The 24,213-nt window shown below is 49.4% G+C and overlaps 1 protein-coding gene and 1 long non-coding RNA gene across 2 annotated transcripts in view; one reads left to right on the top strand and one right to left on the bottom strand.

Moving 5' to 3' along the window:
* Positions 1–24,213, top strand: part of LOC138487730 (uncharacterized) — a 187,402-nt gene that overhangs the window by 51,879 nt on the left and 111,310 nt on the right. The window contains exon 2 of the long non-coding RNA XR_011274531.1: positions 21,019–21,093. This is a non-coding gene — a long non-coding RNA (uncharacterized lncRNA). The remainder of the gene's footprint in view (positions 1–21,018; positions 21,094–24,213) is intronic.
* Positions 1–24,213, bottom strand: part of LOC138487729 (interleukin-18-like) — a 142,992-nt gene that overhangs the window by 100,730 nt on the left and 18,049 nt on the right. The gene's annotated exons all lie outside the window — the stretch shown is intronic.

Here is a 24,213-nt window from a genome sequence, read left to right as displayed (position 1 = left end):
TTAACTCCCTTGAGAACACCACAGCACATCTTAATACATGCACCACAATGCACATTGACATGGAACACTACATAAAGCAAGCAGGATGACACATGGAGAAACTTACTCTCCTCATTAAGGACATAACACATGGCCCAAATTGAGATAGCAAATAGCAACAGTGATCACATTAACATAAGCAACATGTACACATGAGTATGGACTTCTTTTCAGTGCAAAAACTCCTCTTATCAGCAGAGTAACCCTATATGCCTGCTGAATAAGGACTGGTGTCTGAATGTCCTCGAGAAGGCCTTGTATACCAGGGCATAGACCCTAACAATGTTCGTAATTCAGACCCTAACAATGTTCGTAATTCAGACTCATTACCGGATCTGCAGAGGACATTGCCGCCCCCTCCGAACCCCAGCCCTTCAATAACCAAATGTCCATGGTGCCCAGAAAACTCATTAAACGTGAGAAAACATACTCATGAGGCACTTATCTGAAGTCCGGGAGGCTCGGAAGCCGTCCTGGACGCTGGATGACTCAGCACTTCACAGCGGCACCCTTGCTTGCAACTCGAACCGCCTGGTCACCCCCCGCCGCCGTCTCAGTGAAAGTTCACTCCGACATGGAGCTCCGCACACCCACAATAAGCCACACCTGCCGTGCGCCGTGTGGCCTTAAACCGTTCCTAATCCAACTCAGCAGGCCACACGCGCGCACGGCGGGGAACTACACATTTCCGCAAGTGCTCATGGGAATTGTAGTTTTTACCCTATTTGTTCAGTTTCTGGCGTCTTTTCCGTCCCGAACAGCCCCTAATCCTGACACCGTCTCATGCGCGTTCGCCCTTTCTTCGAGTTTGCTTATGTCCCCCTTCACCTCATGTAGGGCGGAGGCCCAGTTTTCTCTAATCTTGGCTAGATGGGTTTCTACTGTGCCTGCTATTTTGTCCCCAAGTCCTGGAAGTGCCATTTGAGAATATGCTGGGTAATTGATTGGGCTGCCCCCGCCTCGCCCTGCTTCTGCCTGGTTTCTTGGGATTACGAGGGCACTTCCCCATTGTAATACGCCTCTGTGTCTTTCCTCCAGAGTTCTTTGGGGGGTTTGGGGTCTTTGTTGCTCTTTGCCTTTATTCTTTGACATTCTCTTCGAGCCTCTCCCTGCCTTCCCCACCCGCTTCTCCTTCCCGATCTCCACCCACCTCCCAGCCCGCTCCCCTCCCTGATTGGTCAAAGTCTCTGTGTTGTGCAGGTCTAGTGCCAGCAGCAGCCTGCACTCGTTTCTTTGCTTTGCTAAAAGCGAGGTGAGTGGAAAGCATGTAAAAGCTCCTCTGAGCCGGTTTTTAAAAAAATCCATTTAATTTTATTAATCTGTGCTCCGTGCCTCAGTGAATCCCTCTCCCTGCCTTCCCCACCCACTTTCTCTTCCTGATCTCTGCCCACCCACCTCCGATTGGTTAGATCACAAGTCTTAAATGACCCTCCTAGCGCAGCCCCTGGTGTGAAGGGCCCAAGGCAAAGGGTGGCTCCTACAAGAGGCAGCTTCATATCATGTCTGCAGGTGTCACCAGTGGCCAGCAGCAACTAGTAAGGAAAGTGTGCCTAGGTAGCTACCACCTACTAACTATCTAATCTCATTAAATGTTAGCCTACGTCACCCCTTTTTAAGCAATGCAGGCCGATTCTGCTAGTCCAAAACAATTAGAAAATTGTTCCTGTTAGCCTGTCTCGCATCCAGATAGTGTGCCCAAGGGACTACTGTGTTGTTTCTGCCTGTCACACACACCTAAATTGTTCCCCTTAACCTGTCTCATATCTAAATAATGCAACAAGATTCTACTTTCTGGGACTCTGCTGGTCGCAATCACTGAGATATAATTCTGGTAGCCTACTTCACATCTAGATAGTAAACCTTATATCCTTAGATTTTCTGTGCAACATTCTCCTATTCCCAAACTCAGAGAATTATCCGGGTTTAACTTGGAACATTTACTCTTATTCTGATCCTGCACTCATCCCCTCAGGTGGCACTGATTACCTACCTACGCTTCATAATTAAATTGCTTTCACTCTCTCCCCCTACAACTACAAGGGCCACCTGTAAAGTACTGTAATTCACTTAAGTTCTAAGCGCCCTTCCTCATCTAGACTTCCACCCCATCTACCACCACAGGTTCTTCAATTCCTAGCTTCCCAACACCAGATGGAGACACCTGCCCACAAGAATTCCCCTCTCCCACCTGTACCGATCCCTAGCCTCCCCAGATCCCTCAGCACCTGGCCTGCACTCTAGCACCCACCTTCTCGAGCCCCCCTATTTCCCTCCCCTGAGCACAACCCTAGACACCTCCCCTCATTACATCCTGGCCCCGCTTGCCTCCTCTCCTACCACCACCCTGCATCCAACTCTAAAATCAGAGGTGCACTCTGGCGCGCCAATCACCTCCCTCCTTAGAAGCCTATTCCCCACCCTGCTTCCCACCCAAACTTACCGTCCCCCACCCTCCCTCTGACTACTATTGAGAACTCCCAAATACCCCACGCCAAGACACCATGCCCCCTATCGAACTCCCAAGCCACAGGAGTCCGCTGGCATGCCAAACAGCGCAAACCCACCTCTCCCTCCACTCCTTCCTTGCACCCTCCAATGAACATCCCTCCCTTTCGCTCCCCCATGCCCCCAGTCCCTCCCCCATAACCCTTCTGAGAACCCCCTCCCTCTCGCACATCCGCCCCCCCCCCCCCCGAGTGCACCCTCCCCCCCTTTAACCACTTCTCGACCCCTGCCAACAAACACCCCATCATATCCCTTCCCCTCTATGAAAACAGCACGCCCCGCCCTCCCAAGAACGGTAGCGTCATCTCCCTCCCCTTCTGCCCCCCACCCTCTCTCACATCCCTAAAGCACCAAAACCCACAAAATATAGAAAACAAGACCGGTCCCCATCCTCGACCCCCTACTCGACACTTCTACCTCAACCCGTCCTCCCAAACTCGCCCTCGTCCTTGCCCTGCTTCCACCCCCTCCCTCTACTTCTCACCCTGTACACCAGATTCCCCTGAACCCTCCCAGACTCAGTCCAATTTCTAGCCCCCTAACACCTAATGACCATCTTTCCACTCACCCTCTCCATCTCAGCTCTTCCCACACCCCTCACATATCCTCCTCCGCCTGCCTAGTTTTCCTAGCCCCCACAAATGTAACCCCATCTCCCGTCACTCAAAATCCAGGCCATGCATTACCTCATGTGAATCCCTTCTAGTTAAACTCTTGCTACCTCAGACTTTCTCCCACAGCTTCCTACTCATCTACAGACCCCCTGGTTACGAAGAGACATTTCTCCAACAACCTCTGTGATTCTGTAGCCACTATTCAGGTAAATTACCCCTCTCTGACTCTCCTTGGAGATTTCAATATTTGGTTGGAGATTCCCACCAACCCCATGACCCATCCACTGGTCGACAGTCTTGATGCGCTCAACCTCTCCCTTCAAAATGACTGGGCCTACCCACTCAAGGGGGCACACCCTTGATACAATGCTCCCATGACCTGATCTATTTATCCCCCCCCAAAACCAATCATCTGGACTGACCACTTTGCCATCCCCTTCTCCATTCTATCCCCCTACCCCTCCACCCCCACACCCCTGGTCTCCTCCCCCATGACCTCAAATGCTGGAACAAAGTGAAGATCTTTCCTGATCTTGCCGAAGCCCTACTACTTAGATCCCCTACCATGCCCCCTCCTGTCAACTCTTGGCTCAATGAATCTCTTATTCCTCTCACCTCCCCCCCCTCTCGCACTGCGCTTCCTCATGCAATGGACCATTCCCCAAATGATTCCCACCCCAACGCCAAAAAACAAATGACTCTCGAATGCAAATGGCGAGCATCAAAAACTGATCTCAGCAGATATATGTTCGCCTTGCACCATCGTAACTACAAAGCTGAAATCCAAACAGCCAAAAAAGCCTATTAAAACAAAAATTCTCAACTGTGGAAACCACAGCAAAGAACTCCACAGAATCATATCTGAATTCTTCACACCCACTTGCACCTCTACCCAATCCACCCCATCTCAAATCACTCTGCAACTCCCTCTCCCTACACTTCTACACCACTGCTCTTGACAAGACAACCTTGCTTAACAACATACCGACTCTGCCCCCACACACACCCAACCAATCAATCCAACAATCCCTGCCACCCTCCTCCCCCTCCCTCTCCTCCCCACTCCTCCCCCACTCCCCAACGTTGAGTGTCCTATAACAAATTCAAAATATGTATACTGTACAGCTTATGAATTATATCTTCTTTAGCACTACCAAGGAGTTCTCCAGGCTGAAGTTTCAAGGCACAGCAAATAGTTCCTACTGAACAGTATGTGATGTTCCATCCCACTCTGTTACTCCTGTCAGCAAGCATAGATGTACAAGCCCCCATTCACTTTATTGGCCCACATTCTATATAGTTGAAGGCCATTTGTAGCCAGAGAAGTTACGCTGATTTGATCAATGTGAACACAAAGAAGCAATCAAGTTTTACACTGATTTTATTCTTTACAATGAAATAAATTGCAAAAGTCAGCCAGAAATTCTTTTTGGACAACTTTGAATCAATGTCACTCAGAAGGAGTTTGGTGCGAAATTCAGGTTACCCACACAAGCCAACACTGAACGCTCCAATGAGGAGGACTTCTCTCCAAATGTAGAGATGAAAAACGTAAGGCTCAAAGATTGGGAGACATACAATAGGCACCAAAATGTAACGTATGACATCATGAGCATATTAAATCAATAATTTATAATGCACCTATACAGCAAATGGTGTATCAAGGCACATAGTAATGTGAAATTCAAAATTACAATATAGAGGGCGCTAGAAAGCCCGACAAAAATCGCTGCAGGCTCATGAGCTCTGTGCCACCTAACAAAAATCCGGAGCAATACCCGGCAGATTCCCTCATAGGAGAGAGCAGAGAAATTGGGGTGGCAACTAAGACGGCACAAACGGAGAAAACATTTCTAGCGAATCGGAGCAGGTGAACCCCGGAATCAAGCCCGAGTGACGGACGGCGTGTGGCCCGGTTATGATATGGCATTTGTAACGCACCTATACACAAGTGTTTCGAGGGGCAGAGAGGAGGAGCTTGGTGGCGCGCCTGTGGCCTATTTCCCTCCCCCCCCCAAAACAATGAGGGGTGCAGATCACCGAGTCGGCATCAGAAGGGAGGGGGCCTCCCCCCCGGCACCCCGGACTCCTGATCAGAGGCTGTGAAGAGCCACAGGTGCGGACTCCTGATCAATAGCTGTGAAGAGCCACACGGGACCGGCACCCCAGACGGAGGGAAGGGTACGGCGCCAGTTCTCCAGGACCCCTCTGGCAACTAGGTACACATTACGGGAGATATTGGTAGCCCAGGACGGAGACCGCCACCGTTAGGGTCCAGTGGTGCAGGTGGCGCTACCGTTGGAGGTTGCAGTCTCCCAACAGTCTACAGGGGCCTGGGGGCAGACCGGACACAGGCTTGACCGTGCTGCGGAGCGGTCAACAACAACTGCTGCAAGGGACACAAGGCCCAGTCACCTTGCAGGTCTTGGTTTAGGCCCATTGGGAGGCCGTGAGCGGGGCTAGATGACTCTTGGTGAACAGAGTTTGTGGACTGCCAGAGAAGCGGAAGAAGATCCTGTAGCCTGGCGGCCCCACTACTGACAGAGAGCGGCGCGCACACACAAGGACAAAGTGGCCTGAACGCATCTGGACACACGATATCCCCGGGTGGTGGGGGTGGACTCCCTTCTGGCCACGCAATGTGGTCAAACTGAACCAGGGAATCTACCCACCCAGGATCACAACTGCCCGATACCCATCAACCGAGGGACACAGGGCGCGTGACCCGACCCGACACAGGGTGTCACTCCCGTTGTGCCTGGACAGAGAGGATCGGACCTCTCCCGCCGCTGCCCCTCCTTGGAACACACTACTGGTGCGCCGCGGTGGTGATGCTGCCTCACGGCCGCTGTATTTACGAGGATGCGGTGCCACTGGATGAAACAAAGGATACAGAAGGACCGGCGGGGCGGAGTGCGGCATGCACCAAATTCAGCCCACAACATCCTACGAACACGCTGGGTATAAAGAATTGGATCCTATACCGTGGAGGGCACAACCCACTCTGGATCTGGGCAAAGGTGAAATGGTCTGTTTTACTACACAGACATAAAAGTATTGAGGCTGCACCTGGCGCAGCAGACCCCTGGTGGGCATCATCAGATAAGGAGTCTTTAAAACCTGTTGCGTGAGGGGCAATGAACCCGCACTGAACATAAAGTGATCTAGAGGTGTGGTATGGCCTACTCTACACCCTCTCCCAAGTGGCACACGTGCTAAGAGGGGGTAGGATTCGCAGTCAGTCCTCTTTAATGCAGCAAGCCCGTAAGGAGGAGTTCACACCTTGACACCGCCATAACATCGAGAACTGGAGTCCACATGTAACACGTCACATACACTAGGAACCCACAGGTGGGGCTGTCCGCATAGCCTACAAGACCAACGGACGACGGGTGTGGAATTGACCCAGCAACCTGGGGGGAGCCACACCGTCCCGGCCATCACTGCCTGCTGCATCAATCATTTACTACAAAGGCGGGACTGTACATAGGCACTGACCAGGTGGCAAGGCTAACACCCACAGAGATCACAGGATACAGACGAATTGCTACTATATTGCTGTGGCACAGACCACCCAAATTCATAGCGGTGGGGGCCGAGGGGTGGACCTGCCCTATAACAAGTCCACCAAGGTGCACAGGAAGGAACTCGGTGCAAGTGGGCCTGGCCCAGTATCCATGGATGGTACAGTAGCAGAGTGGCCCCACCAGGGAGAGCACACTAAGCAGACAATCAGCGGACCAAGGCTTTGACTACCCAACGATACCCTGGCCACTGGCAATGTCCAAGTCAGGGAAAGGTGGCAAGCATCAAGCCAAATGACACTTGACCCGCCTGCTCCAGTCAAAAATAAAACAACGGAGACAATATCAGACATGCACTCTCAAACTTCAGCGCAGGACCCAGCCGGAGCATTTCAGGATATTAAAGAAATGTTTATGCAGCTACAATCCATCATTCAATCCTTGGATGGCAAGTTGGACTCCATGACCTGCAAGGTAGACCACATGCAGGTCCGTCTAGACAAGCACAGTGAGAGATTGGATGAAGCGGAGGGAAGGCTCTCCGCCTCCACTGCCAGGGAGATGTCCCGGGTAAAAAGAGCCTTGAAAGAGCTCGTAGACAAACAGGACGATCTGGAATCCAGATCGAGAAGAAATAACTTTAGAATAAAAGCACTGTCAGAGAATGCCGATTGGAAAGATATGGAGAACCTGGTGGAAGAAATACTGTGGGAAGCCCTGGGCCCGAGAGTTTTTCGGATTTGTGCATAGTGGAGAGAGCACACCGGATTGCAAGCGGAAAGAGGCCTATACCGGGAGCACCACCACGCCCTGTAATTGCATGACTACTAAATTATCGGGATCGAGACACCACACTGCACAAAGTTAGGGAGAAGGGAACAGTTCACTACAAAGACAGCACAATCAAACTGTTTCCAGACTTTTCGGACAAGGTACAGGCGTTGAGTAAGATATTCTTGGAAGTCAAGAAATTGCTGCGGGATCGGGGGCTGAAATATGCAATGTTGTTCCCGGCTAAACTTAATGTGGAATATGATGGTCGGGCTAATTTCTTCACCACTCCGGAAGAGGCCACTGCATTTCTAGAGACAATACTGAGGAACCCCAGACAACAACGGCTGATTATGCCTGGCCGGAATATATCCTTTTGCAGTAGAGTAGCTTTGCTGCCTACAACAATAAGCTTCTTAAATGTTGGGGGAATCTGTGGTTAATTTGAATCCGTTAGGAGGTCGGGGTCATAGTTGCGCGCCCCCTGCCCCCCCCCCCCCCCCCGAGTGGAAGCTTGAAAGGGCATATGTTCAGAGAAGGGGGAAGGCTGAATGGTTGGGGGATTCAGCACGGAGGGTGGGGGTAAACCTAACTTCGTGGGCTTTGATGTTGACAGGGGAAAAGGAGTGGGAAGGGAGGGGACTTTATGTTCACTGATGAGTTGGGGTGGCCGGTGTGGGGTCAGGGGGGGGTGAACAGGGCACACCTGCCACATTATTTATGATTTACCTAGCGACTGGTGGGACCAGGTCACAAGTATGCACAATGAGCTGCCAATCATTCACGCAATGGGCAAAATATGGGAGAAGACAGTGGTCAATACTGGCAATCATGGGTAGGAGTGGTATTCTTACAGGAAACTCACCTCACGTCAGACTCAGAATCTAGGTTTGAGAAGACATGCGGCTGCCACAGGTACTTTTCCTCATACTCGTCTTACGCAAGAGGTGTGTGCACCCTAATAGACAGCAATGTGGGGTTTCATAAGACTACAGTTTGAAATATGATTGGGGGGGGGGGGAGGCCTCATTGTTCAGGGTACTATCCAGGGGGATTTGTATACATTAATTTAACTACTATGGCCCAAACCTGGACACGGTAACCTCATGGGAATGGGTGGATCGACAACTGGGAGAGCTGCCATCTGGAAGAGCTGCCATCTGGAAGATCATCTGGGTTGGGTTTCAATCTGGTGATGCAGCCAGCATTAGACCAAACCGGGGATTGCAGAGATCTGGGAATAGAGGGACCAACAGGCTACAGGGCATGACCATCTCGTGGGATGTCGTGGATAGTCCGCAACCAAGCCGTGAGACAGTACATGTGCCATTCATACTCTCATAACTCTGCATCAAGGATCGACTTCTTTCTGGTGTCGTACTCACTAATGAACTGGGAGGTGGAGGTGGGAATACATGCTCGTACCCTATTCGATCATGCTCCTGTTATGCTAGGGGTGAATTTACTGGAAAGGGTAAAGGGAACGGACCCCCCCCCCCCCTGGCGTTTTAAAAACGAAGGACTCACCGATGCAGTATTTTGAGAAAGAATAGCCCACGGCAATAGACACCTTCTTTGAAGAGAATGCAGGGTCAGTTCAGTCAGCAGGGACTCTGTGGGAGAGAGTTTTGAGTGCATGATGCAGGTGGATGCATCTCCAAGGAGATAGGGATTAGACGAGAAATAGAACTTAAGGAAAATAGCATACGTATGTCTCAGACGGGCCCCTGAACTCCACGGATTGGGAACAAGCTCGCCTAGGCCAAACAATACACCCAGACCACTAATAGGTTTACTAGGCTACACCAAAGGTATCATTAAACACACCAGGAAATTGCTTAGTCTGCTACTTATGCTGGCTAAACGGCAGGTGGCTATGCACTAGGGGGCAGGGAGGGGGGGGGGGCAAGGAGCCCAGAACACTCACAATGGAAACTAGACATTACATATTGTTTTGATATGGAAAACGTTTGGGGGTCACTGACTCAAAGTCATGGCAGTAGCAGTAACATCTGGGATGCCTACACAAACTATTTGATCCAACAATCTGAGGACACTGGGGAAGATTCGCCTACAACAGAAGTAGACTGTTAATGTGCAAAATGTTGTACTGTGAAAGTAAAATCTGAAAAAGTGATTGTGAAATAGTACCAGCACCATTATACAAGCACAAGATGGCTGCGGCTCAACGATTGGAACTCTAAAGATATCAGGTCTTGTGTAATGTAATGAATCTCTGAAAGGTTGAAGGTGTACCAGGAGGGGGGAGGAAGGGTGGGAAGAAAGGGGTATTACCAGCACGCAGTGCTGACCATTTGTTTTTGTATTACTAAATGCCAATAAACAGTTTTTAAAAAATGTACATCACAGTAAGCACAATGGTTGCAAGTTCAGGCCCAGGTATCCCGCAGAAAAATCATACAATAAATTGTGAGCCTGATCTCGCAGTTCTTGGGGGGGGGGGGGGGGGGGGGGGGGGGAGGGTCGTTCGCCTGAAGTGCTCCAGCACCGTTTCCCACAGTTCTCAGGTTCCCTTCTCCTTTGTTCTGTGTCCCAGGTGCTTGTACAATAATTGGAGCCGGTGAGTGGATTCTAGATTATTGGGATATTATTATTCCTGTCCCATTAACTTAGTAACTTCCACGGACCTCCCCAACTAGAAACAGTTGAGCCGCAGATGCCCAGAGGGCGGAGAACAGCACGTTGAGATACTTACCAACTGCAGAGTGAGGCAGCGAAAGGTAGTGTGGCGAGGAAGCCGTGTCCCCCAGGTGTCACGGGTCCTCTGTCTGTTACGCAGGGGCAGCACAAACTCATGCATCCCCATATGGTTATGACACCTGCACTATAATAGTACACAGGCCACTCTAACCCATTAGGGATGGAGGGTTAGGGTCCATTGGATTGGATACGCACAGGGAGGTAGGGTAACCGGAAAGAGAGTTAGGTATAGGGTGTGGAAAGCAAGGGGAGGAAGTAGGGTAAGGAACAAGTTATTTACCTGTAACTGTTCTCCAGCATGGGTCTGGCATGGAATCACATGCTCATGAATATTCCCCTTGGTCGGGCTAGGAATCTTCGGTATAAGAATAAACTGTTCACTTTCGTTTATAAACTGTCTTTCACCTATAAACCATTCACTGAGTTCTGGGTCATACTGTCCCCAGCCAATGATTCCCCTCTCCCCAAGTCCCTCCTCTGGCAGCCATCTTCAGATTTGGTAGCACATTAAGTGGCAGTATGACCAAGAAGAGCCCCAGAGGGGCAGGAGGGGAGGGTTTGCATATGAATTCATGCCAGACCCATGCTGGAGAGTTACAGGTAAGTAACTTGTTCCTTCTCCAGCATGGTGTCTAGCATGCATTCACATGAATAAAGAATACATAGCAGTACATACACACACAACCACGGGAGGTGGCAAGGCTCACAGAATGAATAACTCTTACCTCCTCACCTTCAAGCAACCAGGTTGCGTAGCACTGCTTGCCCGATTCTGGACTCCTCTCTGAAATCTCTGTCAATGCAGTAGAATTTCGTGAAGGTGTGGGTAGACCTCCACGTAGCAGCCCTGCAGATGTCTAGCAGGAGCACACCAGACAGGAATGCTGTTGCAGCGATCGCTCTGTTGGAGTGGGCTCTTGGATAGCCAGCCAGTGGTTGGTTTGCCAACCAAGGACAATGAGTGATGCAGCTGGAGAGACACCTTTAGATGGAAGCCTTGGACAAGGCCTTCCCATGGTTCACAGGACTAAAGTTAAGAAAAAGCTGAAAGGTCTTCCGGAAACTTTGTGCGGGCCACATAAAACAGCCCTCGAGCCACCTCCAGCGAGTGCAAAGTCTTTTAAGCCGGTGTCAAAGGTGTCGGAAAAAACACACTGCTTGCAGGACAGGGCCTGGATCTCACCTACTCTCCTGGCAGAGGTGATGGCCATGAGGAAACCGGTCTTCCAAGACAGGAACTTGAGCAGAGATTTATGCATAGGCTCGAAAGGGGCCCCTGTGAGCCTAGTCAGTACCACGTTGTGTTCCCACGCCGGGGCAGTGCCTTCACCAGCAGGAACGGTCCCTTGATGATCTCCTGGACTAGACAGTGCGACCAAAGAGAAGACTGTCCGGAGCCCTGGTGTAGTGGGAGATAGCCTCCAGATGCACCAGGATGGCGTCGTGCGCCAGCCCAGACGTAGCCAATGACAACAAGTTGGAAGGACTTGTGGGGCCATGACCCTCAGAGGGTTAATCTTATGCGATCGGCACCAAGTCGCGAAACGCTTCCATTTGTGTCTGTAACACTTTAGAGTCCATGACGCCCTGGCCTTGGCGAGGACATCCTTGCAGTCCACAGGCAGCTCCTAACCACCAAACTCTAATGCTACAGGAGCCAAGGCTTCAGGTTCAGCAATCCTGGGTCGTGGTGCAGGATTGCGCCTCTTTCCCTGGCGAGAAGATCTGCGACCACTGGTAGTTTGACTGGAGGGGACACGGACATGCAGAGAAGGTCCGGGTACCAGATTTGCCTCGGCCACGACGATGATCATCCTGCACGGCACAATCTGAGTTGACTTGTAGTAGCAGCAGCAATGGAGGGAACGCATACATGAACAGGCCTTCCCAAATGGAAGGTGAATGCGTTCCCTGTGCTCCCCGGCAAGGGGGAAGCTGATGGTGAACCTCCGGCACTGGTGTTCATTGCCGTCGCAAACAGATTTTGAGGGCTGCCCCACCTGAGGAAGAGGTTGTCCATTTCACCCTGCTGAATCTGCCACTTGCGGTAAGAGCGCAGCTCCCTGCTGAGGGAGTCGTCAATGTTTTTGACTCCTGCCAGGTGATAAGGAATGAGAAAAATCCCCCGGGCAACGACACAATTCCTGCACCTCTCTGGAGAACGCCGTGGATCTTGTGCTCCCCTGCTTCCGGATGTAAAACATTGTGGTGGTATTGTCTGTGAAGACTCTCACCACTTTCCCTTGAGGGACAGAAGAAATGACTTGAGGACCCAAAACACTGCCCAAAGTTCCAGAACGTTGGTGTAGGATCTTCTCCGGTAGCCACAGGCCTCTGGCGTGGAGACGTTAGTTTTGGGCTCCCCAGCCTTCCAGGGAAGCATCCGACGTGACCGTCTCCTGGTATGGCAGGCTCTCAAGTCTGTGCCCCTGGCGAGGTTGGAGCGCACGCGCCACTGACTTATCGCCACCGACAGTCAGCTGTCTGTGTCTTAAAGCAGATTTGCTTTGGGAGTAGGACCCCTGAGGCATTAAATCAGTCCTTTGTAGGCTTCGAGGAAGGGAGCCCATTTCATTTCTCTGCTCAGTAAGTGGTCATGTAGGAGGCCTGTTATATTTTCCATTTCATAAAGGTCTTTGGCTTTTCTTGCCCAGGTAGTTTCAGTCAGGAGAGCGGGCAATTTCCATCTCATCAAGATGCATGCCCTCGCCGCCAGCAACAAGAAGTGAGCCATGTGGGGCACCCTCCTCCATTGCTCATCATTCCGTTCCAGGCCAAATAGAACGAGTCTGGGGTCTAAGTCTCTGGGGAGCCCTTCAATCTTTCTGATGCAGGCTAGAACCTCCTTCCAATATGCTTGCGACTTTGGGCAGGCCCACCACATGTGCCAATAGTCCCCCTGGGCACCACATCCTCTCCAGCACAGAGGACTCGTTTGGGCAAACATTTAAGAGTCTCTTTGGATCAAATTGCCACAAGTGTAATAATTTTATACTGTGGAGTTTGTATTGGGCCTGAGATAGACTTTTGTGTGCTGATCTGCACAACATGGACCATAGGTTAGCCGTCATTGGGCCCATATCTTTCTCCCATCTTTTTCGGTGGCTCTGTTTTGATCCCCTTCGCATCGTCAAGTGCAATTTGTAATCTTGAGATGAGCCCCCTGGTCTGAACAGACTCACTCAGGATTTTTTCCAGAGGTGTGAGATCTCATTAGCTTATCCTTCCATTTTGTTGATGTCGGGTTCCCCTTTAATTGGAGGAATTTGAACACATCCAGTGGTCCCACCTGCAGGCTGGCCTCCAGGTCCTGGAGTGATATGCACCCCTTGGGTTTTATTAACTGTCCCACCCTTTCGAGTCCAGCTTTGTACCATTGCTGGAACCGTTGTGGCTCTGTGATACCATTACGAAGCAGCGGGCCCAGATACAGCTCTTGGGCGACGGCCACGTAGTGAGTCCCTTCATTTCTCCCTTGTTCCACCATAGCCGCAAGAGGGATCACATTACTAAGTGTTTGATGACACTGTTTGGGAACTAATTCCTTGGGGCCCATAACCACTCCCCCAGTGAGACTGGTCTCATTCTATAGTTTTCAATGGCTACCCATTGTTTTTGCTTGTCCCCTCATAAATGTGGGACTATGGCTCTGAACTGGGCTGCTCTGTAGTAGGTGTACATGTCTGGGAGCTCAATCCCTCCCATAGGCAGGCAGATTTTAACAGTGAGCTTCTGGGAGAAGGAGAAGGTATTGTGACTTCTTAGAGATGTCAGAGATGAAAGGAGATTGAGGAGTTGAAGAGGACCCTGAGGTTTTTAGCCTCACAGGTGGGAGCAGGAGGACGGCCAAGAGAGGCTGGCCAGAGAATGATAGGAAAAGAGGAAGCAGGTGTGCCGATGAGGAGAATCTCAGTCTTACTGGCATTCAGGCATAGCTCATTGGCAGCACACCACTCCTGGATAGCAGACAGTCAGATATGAGAGAAGGAGAAGAGGTGACTGAAGGGAGCCTGAAAATGAGCTGAGTGTCATCCACATAGGACTGAAAGCTGGGGCAGAGAGCGGCAATGCAGTGGGCAAGTGCCAGGTATTGGTTGAACAGCCAGGGAAAGAGGTTAGACCCCTGGGTAACACCACAGATGGAGATAGAGGAGAGGAAGGACCCAAGTTGAACCTGGGAGGGTCAGTCAGAGAGGAAAGAAGTCAGCCAAGCCAGGGCCTGATCAGTGATACCCTGGTTATCACGGAGAAGGTTGAGTTGGATGGCATGGTTGACCATGTCAAGGGCAGAAGAGAGATCAAGTAAGATGAGTACACAGGGTGTGTTGGAATCGAGGTTGGAGAGCAGGTCTTCACGGATGTTCCGGAGAGCGGTTTCTGTGCTTCTGGCAGCTCTGAAGTCAGACGGATGGTCGTGTAGACAACCAACAGAATCAGTGTGAAGATTAAGCTGGGAGATGGCCACCTATGGGTTTGCCCAGGAAAGGAGTGATGGAGATTGGGCGATAGTTAGCCGGGCAGGACAGGTCGGCAGAGGGTTTCTTAAGAAGAGGGTGCACAAAGGAGTGGTTCAGGGGTGTGGGGGAGACTCCAGTGCGAAGGAGTGGTTGCAGAAGCCAGCCAGAGCAAGAGCCAGGGTGTCAATCTGGTCCTTGAAGGTTTTGGAGGAACAGGGGGTGAACCTGTTTTGACAAGACTTTCATAGATCGGACTCGCCTAGAAACCTTGTCTGGGGAGAACAGGGGAAAGGCAGCGAGGGAGGAAAGAGAGAAAGAGAGAAAGAGAGAAAGAGAGAAAGAGAGAAAGAGAGAAAGAGAGAAAGAGAGAAAGAGAGAGAAAACGTCCTGGGTGTTAGAGATGAAGTGAGAAGCCAGAGCCGGGCAGATGGCCTGGGTGGGAACAGAAGAGGTAGAGACTGCAGCAGGGTTGCCAAGCCCCTTGCAGATTTTAAAGAGTTCGGCCGATTTGCTAGATGCCGCAGCAACGCAGGCTTGGATGTGGGCTATCTTCTTGGTGCAGACAGAGAGCCGGTATTGCCTTTGGAGCAGGCGGCAGGCCAGTTTGTTAGAGGATGTACCGGAAGCATGCCATTTCCTCTCAGCCACCCTGCACTTGCGTTTAAGGGTGATGAGGTCTGAGTCATACCAGGAGTTGCACTTGGCTTTGGGCTTCAAGCGGATCTTCATGACACGGGAAAGAGCTTCAGGAGTATCAGATATAGCAGAGTGGAGCATATAAAGGGCTGTGTCAAGGTGTGAGCCAGCCTAAGGGGGAGGTGGGGGCGATAAAGTGGCGGCGAAAGCCTCAACTGACACGCTTCATAGGTCGGATTACCGAGAAGGTAGGTGGCAGTGCTGGTGTTGGCTTGGCCTGGTGGGTGGAGAGAGTGAGCTGGGAGGGCAGGATAAAGTGATGGGAGAGAGGAGTGGTGAGAGGGATAGATAGGGGAAGGTCTGTAGAGATCAGAACATCCAGAGTGTGCCCTGCAGAGTGAGTCGGGGCGGATAGACAGTGAGAGAATTGCAAGAGAGTCCATAGGAGGGACAAGAAGCATCCAGGTGGATTAAAGTCTCCAAGAAGGAGGAGTTGAGTGGTCGAGACCAGGAGGGAAGAGGAGAGGTCTGCCCACTCCGGGAGGAAGGAGGAGAACTGACCAGGTGACAGATGGTAGCCACAGTATAGAATGTCTAGGGGGGGGAGAGAGATAGAGAGAGCGCCTGAGGCATTCGAAAGAAGAGTAGGCCTCCTTAGGAATGCCAGGGGCAGCAATCTACTCGGGGAAGATCAGGGCTACACCCCCTCCGAATCGATTGGACCTGGGTGCGGAGAGGATCTTGTAGCCATCAGGGAGGAGAGTGTCAAAGCTCGTGACAGAGCTGGCCGTGAACCATGTCTCCGTGAGACCGAGGACATTGAAGTGGAGTTCTTCAAGGAGGCGACATATGTTAGAGGAGTGTTTGACAGCTGAGCGAGAGTTTAGAGTGGCAATATTGAGAAGTTTGCCGTCCTTGAAAGACCTCTGGGGAGGGGGGGGAAAACAGGAGGTATGCCCTGGGGAGGTATAGAAAGAGCCCAAGAGGGGCCAGAGGAGGAAGCAGGAGAGGGCAAGGTAGCCAAGGAGGAGACAGCAGGGGGTGGCAAGGAATCCATGGAGGGAAGAAAGGGGACAGCAGAAGAAGAAAGGAAATTGAGGAGGCACAGGAAGCATCTATTAAAGAGGAGAAGGTTCCCCCCGAGGGCCTTGGACCAAGACGGTACCATTCAAGTAAACATTAATGAAGACCTTAGAGGAGTGGAAAGAGGCCAGGAGGGCCTCTCACCAGGTGCCACCATTAATGGGAGAGGAACAGAAAGGAGAAGGCACTGAGATCATATGAAGAGTCCATAGGTCTGGCGAGGGAACGACAAAGAGGATGTTGGTGAGGGTTTGCCTGGAGGAAGCGCTGGTATAGGAGGTCAGCGATAGGGAGGCCTGGGTTGTAGACCAGGATGTCCTTTTTAAACTTCTTCCTACCAGATTTAGTGAGGAGAGCAGGATAGTCGATGGAGAAGCAGTTATAAAAGATAGGAGAGACTGAGAGCACCATAGAGTAGGTAGGGAGAGGAGAAAAAAGGAAGGGCTGTGGGGGCGGGGAGATCACTAGGGAAGGACACAGGGAGGGGCGCGAGCAGACAGGGAGAGACAAGACAATAGTAGACAATTGAACAAAACGACAAGAGCTCAGACAGTAGTAGAACAGTTTGCTAGATGAAAGCTTTGCTAAGCAGGCAGAACCAAAGACAGCACTACATTCACAATGCGATTTAAATACTGTTGAAAACACACCTAGGTCTGAGAGTCCTGTATAGTGAGAGAAAGGCCTAGGTTTCACAAAGTAGTTTAAATACAGCCAATAACCAGAGAATTATATCAGAGTGGCACTGGCTAATAGTCACAGTATTATTCTATTGTACGTAAGGGTTGTTATATGGCAGGGTTTTCGGGGTAGGGTGAGAATCAATTCCTCTCCCGGGCCACTCCTACCTTACTAGTCACTGCTGGTTGAATGCCCAGTAAGCACTGGAGTAACCGCAAGGCACCTGCCGCTCTCCCCTTCTCTTCCACATTTACATGAACCCCTCCACCCTGCCCCCCCCACCCAGGACCATCCGCTCGCACAACCGCACCTGCTATAACTATGCAGATGACACACAAATCATCTTGAGAATTCCTAAATCGACCCCCTACCCTCACCCAGACTAGCAGCATGTCTCACATAGATTGACCAGTGGATTACGACTAACCATCTTCTTCTACACCCAGGTAAGACAGATCATGGTATGCAGCAAAACTCCTTTATTCTTCCAACCGACTCCCTGGCCACCCTCACTCACCCCCCGCCATAGTTCCCCCCCCCCCCCTTCTTTCCCAACCTCCAAAATCTTGGCTGCACGATGGACTCAGACCTAGCTCTGTTTCACCACATTAACAATGCTTCAAAATCCTGTCATTTTACCCTAGGCTCCTGAAGCAGATCTTCCGTACCTCACCTACCCAAACAGACTGGAAACAATTTGGTCCATTGTCATGTCCAGACTTAACTATGTGTCTCCCTCTACCTGGGTGCACAGGTCTACCAGCTAAACAAACTCCAAAGAGTACACAACTCGGCTGCCAGACTGCTTCTTGCATTTGGACAAAGGGACCACATCTCACCTGCCCTCTGCACACTACATGGGCTCCCAATTGGACACAGGGCGACCTTCAAATTCCTACGCATCACCCACCGAGCAGTGCACAAAGCAGGCTCCAAATTCCTGCAAGAAAATGTTATGCCTTACCACCCCACTCGCACCCTAAGGTCAAGCACTGCCCTCCTCCTACTGGTCCCCACCTCCAATTTGGCCAGGATAGGAAGGTCTGCCAACTCAACCTTGGTGCCTACTTTGTGAAACTCACTGTGTCCCTGCATTAGACACAACAAAGGCTACATGGCTTTCCGGAAGGCACTCCAAGCTTGGCTCTTTGCCAAGAAAATAAGGAATGCCATAAATCACTCGATTTACCACGAGCACTAAACTTGCATGGTACCCTCCTCAATACAGAACCTTTTCATAGACTCTCAGGCCAGAGATCTACCATTACCTGTAGCCGAATCTTAGCGACACCCATGCGGATTGATTCATTACCTTCACCCACAGGAATACTGTATGCTCTGAGACCTAGAGTTATCCATCGCCAATAATCTGGACTGACTGTGCTAGACTCGCAACCCAAGCGCTAATAGCACTCATGTGATTGATCAAGGCCATGCAATTATGCATTACACGATCAGTCATATAAGGCATATGCCTGCTAATCTCACTCATCTGGAAATCCAACAGCAGAATCAAATCCACATCCATCAAGGAACATATTTAGCAGAACTACCTGCCGGGAATCTACCTAGCAGAACTCCCAACCCAAGCGCTAATAGCACTTATGAACTTAATCACTGCTCTGTAATTATGTACTATGCAATCAGCCCAGGAAATCATCCCGATTGTTAATCCCACACTTCTGTAAAGCCATGAGCTGAACTACCAAGGAATGTTCTAGCACTGATAATCCCAACTATATGGGAATGCTCTAGAACTACCAGTCAGGGATTCGATTTAGCAGCACTACCAACCAAGTACGTCTCTAGCACCGTCACCACCCATCAGCCTTCACCAAAGCAATCTTACCCATCAAGGCAAGGAGAGGACCTCAGCCTAATAGCTCAAACCCAAAAGAGATACCATCCCCTCGACAGGCACAGGAAGCACAACAGGAAGAAGGTCCCTCTGGAAAGCACCCAGACACTCAAACACCCCACGATGCTAACTCTTTCCTCTACAAACAATACAGCTACACCCCTCGATTAATTCAGCCTACCTGCCCACATACTTCCACCTCAACAGTCTTTAGAATGCAGCTATACCCATCAAAATCGGCCTAGCTGCACACATGACCTCATTCACAAACGCCACGCAAGTGCCGCCAGAATGCAGATACCCAAGTCCATTGGTCTTGCTGCACACATTCTACTGATCTCATACAACCACTGCAACACAGAAAGCACTAGTGCGCAGCCACACCACCTATTCCACACTGGCTGCACAATAATGAGTCCACCCAAGCACGTTTTACTACATTATTCTCTCCACTGACCTGCAGCCCCCAAGGGTGTTCAACCCACAGTGCTTCGGAATCATACCAATGGTAAAAGGCAGAATACAAATGCTGAATGCATAACATGGCACGGTCTCCCTGTGTGCCCTGTAAATTGGTTCTTCTTCCTCACAGACAAGTTTCTATGCAAGTATAGAAGTGTTTTCACTTACCACCACCTTAAAGTGCTGTAGTGGAAGAGCACCATTCAGTGGCCCACATTGGCGCTTGGTTTGTATGTCTGTAGGTGGGGGAATCTCAGGAACCCAATCACCAGATTTTGCAAGTGGTGTCTTCAGATTCTTACACCACCCTGCAGCTCGATGCCTGTCCTGCAGACCCTAGTCCACTCTGCCTTAATGAGAGATTCCAACTATGCCACCATCCTACAGATGCCGTTTTCTTCTCGACATCAGCCCTTCTTCCCTTTGTGCCGTCAGTCCCTCCAGTCTTTCCTCCATTCACGCAGAGCCAGTGGCCAACTCCTTCCTGCACACCACACACCATTTCTTCATAGACTATTGTCCATTCATCCACCCTGTCATCTCCTTGCTGCAGACCTTGTTCCATACTGCAAACCGATTGCTCATACTTTCAAACTACACCCAGTTGCCCAAATCCTACTGAAGACCTCAAGCCCTGCCTACCGTCCTGCAGTTCTCAGACATAACTCCATTCCTAGAGACCCCAATCGATACTCGCTTCCAGCAAACAGCCTCTCATTCTTTCTGCAGACATTGGTCCCTCCCATCATTCCACAGACACCAGCCCTCCCACACTCACGCCGACCCTAGTGGCTCATGCCTTCTTTTGGACCACTTTTTCCCTACAGACTCAGTTCCTCTCCCCTTGCTGCAGATCCTAACTGCTCATCTCTCGCAACAGACTATCCTCCTGCCTGAAAGCACCACTTCCTTTTGAAAACGTGATTCCCTCCACCCCCAATCATAGACCTCAGCCCTTCCTCCATTGCTGCAAAACCCAGTTGCTCACCCCTGCCTGCAGACCTCAGGTCCTGCCGTCTTAGACAAGATGAGAGTTCTTCCTCACTTCCTGCAAACGTCACCCTCTTCTCCCTTTCTTAAGATACCAGTGTGCATCCTTTTTGCATGCTTCAAGCGACTGATGTTCTTACAGTAGAAGAAAATGCAGCGCAGATCGGTTTACTACAGAAAGTCTTTCTGAGAGAAGTACTATTCACAAAAGTATGCTTCCTGTTGGATTGGCATCTTGCTGCCATGATGAAAAAGGATACCTCTGTGAAATGCGAAGCACAAATGACAGCATGGACATCCAAGAAGGAAATGTAAAAAAGAAAAAAAAAATATCCAGAAACTGGCTTGTGAATGCTAAGGGCATGCCAAGAATTGTATGTTTCCATTTAATTCACTTCACTTTGGATAATGCTGTATTTTTATTTAAACTTGAAATGTGACCGATTATGCAGTTCACCCAAAAAGTATTTCTTGCAACCAACTCCAAAGCCGCCTGGTGCACGAGGAAAAGAAAAATGTAGTAACCAAGTTGGAAAAATAATTGTCTCTGCAAATACACATCATACAGGGACATTCAGTGTGAATTGTGCATTCTGATCTACAGAATACAACTTTATTAAACTCGCAAAAATTTAGATCCAGAGTTCCATCATTAAAAATAAATGCCTCTCCATTAGTTTACAGGACTGCGTTCCAGCCTTCCCTTCTGTGTCATGAGACTGGTGGGAGCCACACCTTACTTACAAGATGAGGTGAGTAATTATTAATAAATAGCTTTCGCATGGAATAAAAAATTAATATTCAAGAATATTTCTAGATTCAACTAGAACGCAATCGGAACAAAGACAAATTGGAAATTGGTATTCAGGCTGGCTAGAGAAATGAGCCTTTGAGGAAGTCATGTTGGGGATTGGGTTCCAGACAGCGAGTTAAAAAGGACCTTGCTGAAGCAGTAACTCCAGATCGAGGGGCCAATCGGATTCTCCAAAAAGGAGTTTTACATGTTTTAAATGTAAAGAGAGCTCCGAGATAAACTCCAAATTGTCCCTATCGAGTATCCATGGTAATATCCCAGGATGCAAGGGGGCTGGGAGCCAGTGGGGAATGCTAATGTGACAAAGATATAGGTGCAGTGTTAATTATGATGCCCTGTGTCTTGCATACAAATCGGGTACCAAGTGATATGTAATTTCCTTAAAGCCGAATGTGTTATTTGTATTCAGAAGTGCAGTTTAAAACTGGCAGATTTGGTGCAATTTAAATGCAGTGTTTTTGTAAAATGAAGCACCATTTAAAATATAATTCATGGATCCTACCGGCATAGACACAGAGACCACAGTATGGTCATGAAATACCATTGTCTGGCGAGGTATCATGCAAATTTGTGGCTGATGGGAGCTTAGTCATAAATTAGATGTTCGTGCAACAGAAATTAGCACGAGGAATTCTTTTTAGTCACAGAAAATTGTGCAAAGTGTTAAACCCATGCAGTACTTTTTCGTGAAATGCAAAAGGGCATGGGTGCTTTAACATTGTACCTTTTAAAGGAGAAAATGACATCTCCAAGTAAAAAAAAGGGGTAGCTCTGAAGGCAAATGAATAATAGATGGAAAGATGTGCACACACGTGCATTGAAAGCTTTGCATATATGTGTAGCTTGAAAGTTGCACACATATTGATTGAAAGTTACATACACATATTCAGAGAAATCTGCACACACATTAAAGAAGCCCATGCACCACATGTAATGCAGTATTTTGATCTGTAAATTGTGCGTGTCATTGTGAAAAATGGAAACTGTATTTTGTCATAGTAAAACACAATGGTATGCCTTATATTGAAATGCTTATGTGAAGTTAAGGACGGCAAGCATTCAGATCGATTAGAATCTTAGAGTATATATAATATATACCTAGAATTGACTGTGGTAATGAGTGATTGTGTGTGAATAAGTAATATTTATGTAACCAGACAAAACGTCATGTTGCAGCGATTCCCCTTTGTATAAAGCTAGAGACCACCTCTGTTTGAATGGACTTTAATTCTTTAAATACATTCGAGTTTTGAGAAATCACCGTTTTTCTTACCCTGAATTGTGGTGGGCCTACATATCGGGGATATGAAGGTAAATTGTGTCATCCCAAGGTGAGACTAGAATTTAAATGTATAACAAAAATATTTCTACAATCCAGAGTTCAGTTCCTCATCCCATCCTGCACTCAGATACCCCTCCATCACTGTAGATCCCCGTCTCCAATCCTGCAAGCCAAGGTTCCCTCACCCTGCCACCAGATCGTGGTCGGTCCTTGTTTTCTGCAGACACTGTCCAAACCCCCACCCACCTTAAGGTCCGGGCAGGCAGCTCCAGCTTCCCTGCTGTCGCCGCCCTACTCTGGAACTCCCTACCGCCTCACATCAGGATCATTGAATCCCACTCAGCCTTTTGCAAAGCCATCAAAACTAACCTCTTTGACTGCTTTAACATGGGTTCTATGACAATATGCACCTGCATGTATTCTGTGATACTCTTAACACTTTCTCTGAACTGTAACAAGCACTCTTGGGCAGCTTCCTTGTAACCCTTAATCAAGCCTTCTTAAGCTCCGATATAACCCCTCCATGCCTGCGGGCTGTAGTGCACTCTACAAATTTAAATAAATTACTGCAGACCATTGTAGAGGAGGTCCCAGATATGGCCTACACTCCAGCCACCCATTTTTAGATACCAGGAACATACTTGCCAAGATATGCGATGTATGATGAGCAAATAAACCAGCAGAGAGCCGTGCTAGGGTTCTGCCCAGTGCCCATCAGAAGAGCAATACCTGTTGAAGTGCCTATAACCAGACAACCATGGTACCCATTGAGACAACCGTACCAACAGCTGACACGAAATGAAGAGTACCTACAAACTGTGCCTGAAGAGACCCAAAGGGCCTTAATGGAAGGCGAATGGTGACGTCACGAGGGCCCGGACAGACGTACGAACAACAACCAAAAGATAACACTAAGACGAAAACTCTATGGATAAAGATATCACAGACATATAAGAAGAGACAATGTGAAAATATAAAGAAACATAACCATAGAGCAAGATGAAAATATGCAACCAGTTAACGCCTGTACATAGGCTTGTAACGCAAGAAGCTAAGAAAACAGTACGGCTTGCTATGCTTAGTAGACGAATAGAGCGGCAACCGCCAACTATATATACATATATATATCTACCTCAATGAAGCACATTATATAAGTGCAGTCCACTTTACATGAAAGCAGAATTAAGCCCAGGTTGGCAGGGCCAAACAGGCCAGGATTCATATACCAGCACAAAGCCAGATGAAAGAGCGAAATCGAAACTTAGCAAGAAGCAGCTCATGCTTAGGAATTCGAGGTCAACTCCAGGAAGGGAGGAGAGCAGCAACTTCGAAGAATCAAAACTGAAGAGCGTAGCAGCCTGCCCCATGAAGGTCGAGATAAGGAGGCCCAGGCAGGTGGCAAGGCAGAAGGGGAATCAGATACAGAAAAATAAGGAAAATGAAGCAGGTTCACTGTGAACTAACGTGACCAGCCAAGCGCGAAGAGGTACCAATGTCTGATGTCACCCAGAACCCGAGGATGCCATAACTTTTCCTGATAAGAAGCTACAGCTTCGAGGCCATCCTCAGCCAACTAATTGACACATAGCCCTAAGGTACTGATTGATGGAAGGGAGGCAGGGTGAATCTTGGGGCACACCGCATCTGGGTGTCCATGCTGCTAATTAAAGTGGAGATTTATGTCTAGGGGTGTAACCTAGCCAATCACAATGGACCAAATAATCCAGGGTCCTATAGCTAGTAGAACCAATGAGACGTCGTACTTGTAGTGACGTC

Source organism: Ambystoma mexicanum, chromosome 9, assembly GCF_040938575.1.
Source record: "Ambystoma mexicanum isolate Mex_15411 chromosome 9, UKY_AmexF1_1, whole genome shotgun sequence".
NCBI classification, from domain to species: Eukaryota; Metazoa; Chordata; class Amphibia; order Caudata; family Ambystomatidae; genus Ambystoma; species Ambystoma mexicanum.
The sequence above is the reverse complement of the archived record's forward strand: the minus strand, read 5'-3'. Positions and strand labels throughout refer to the sequence as shown.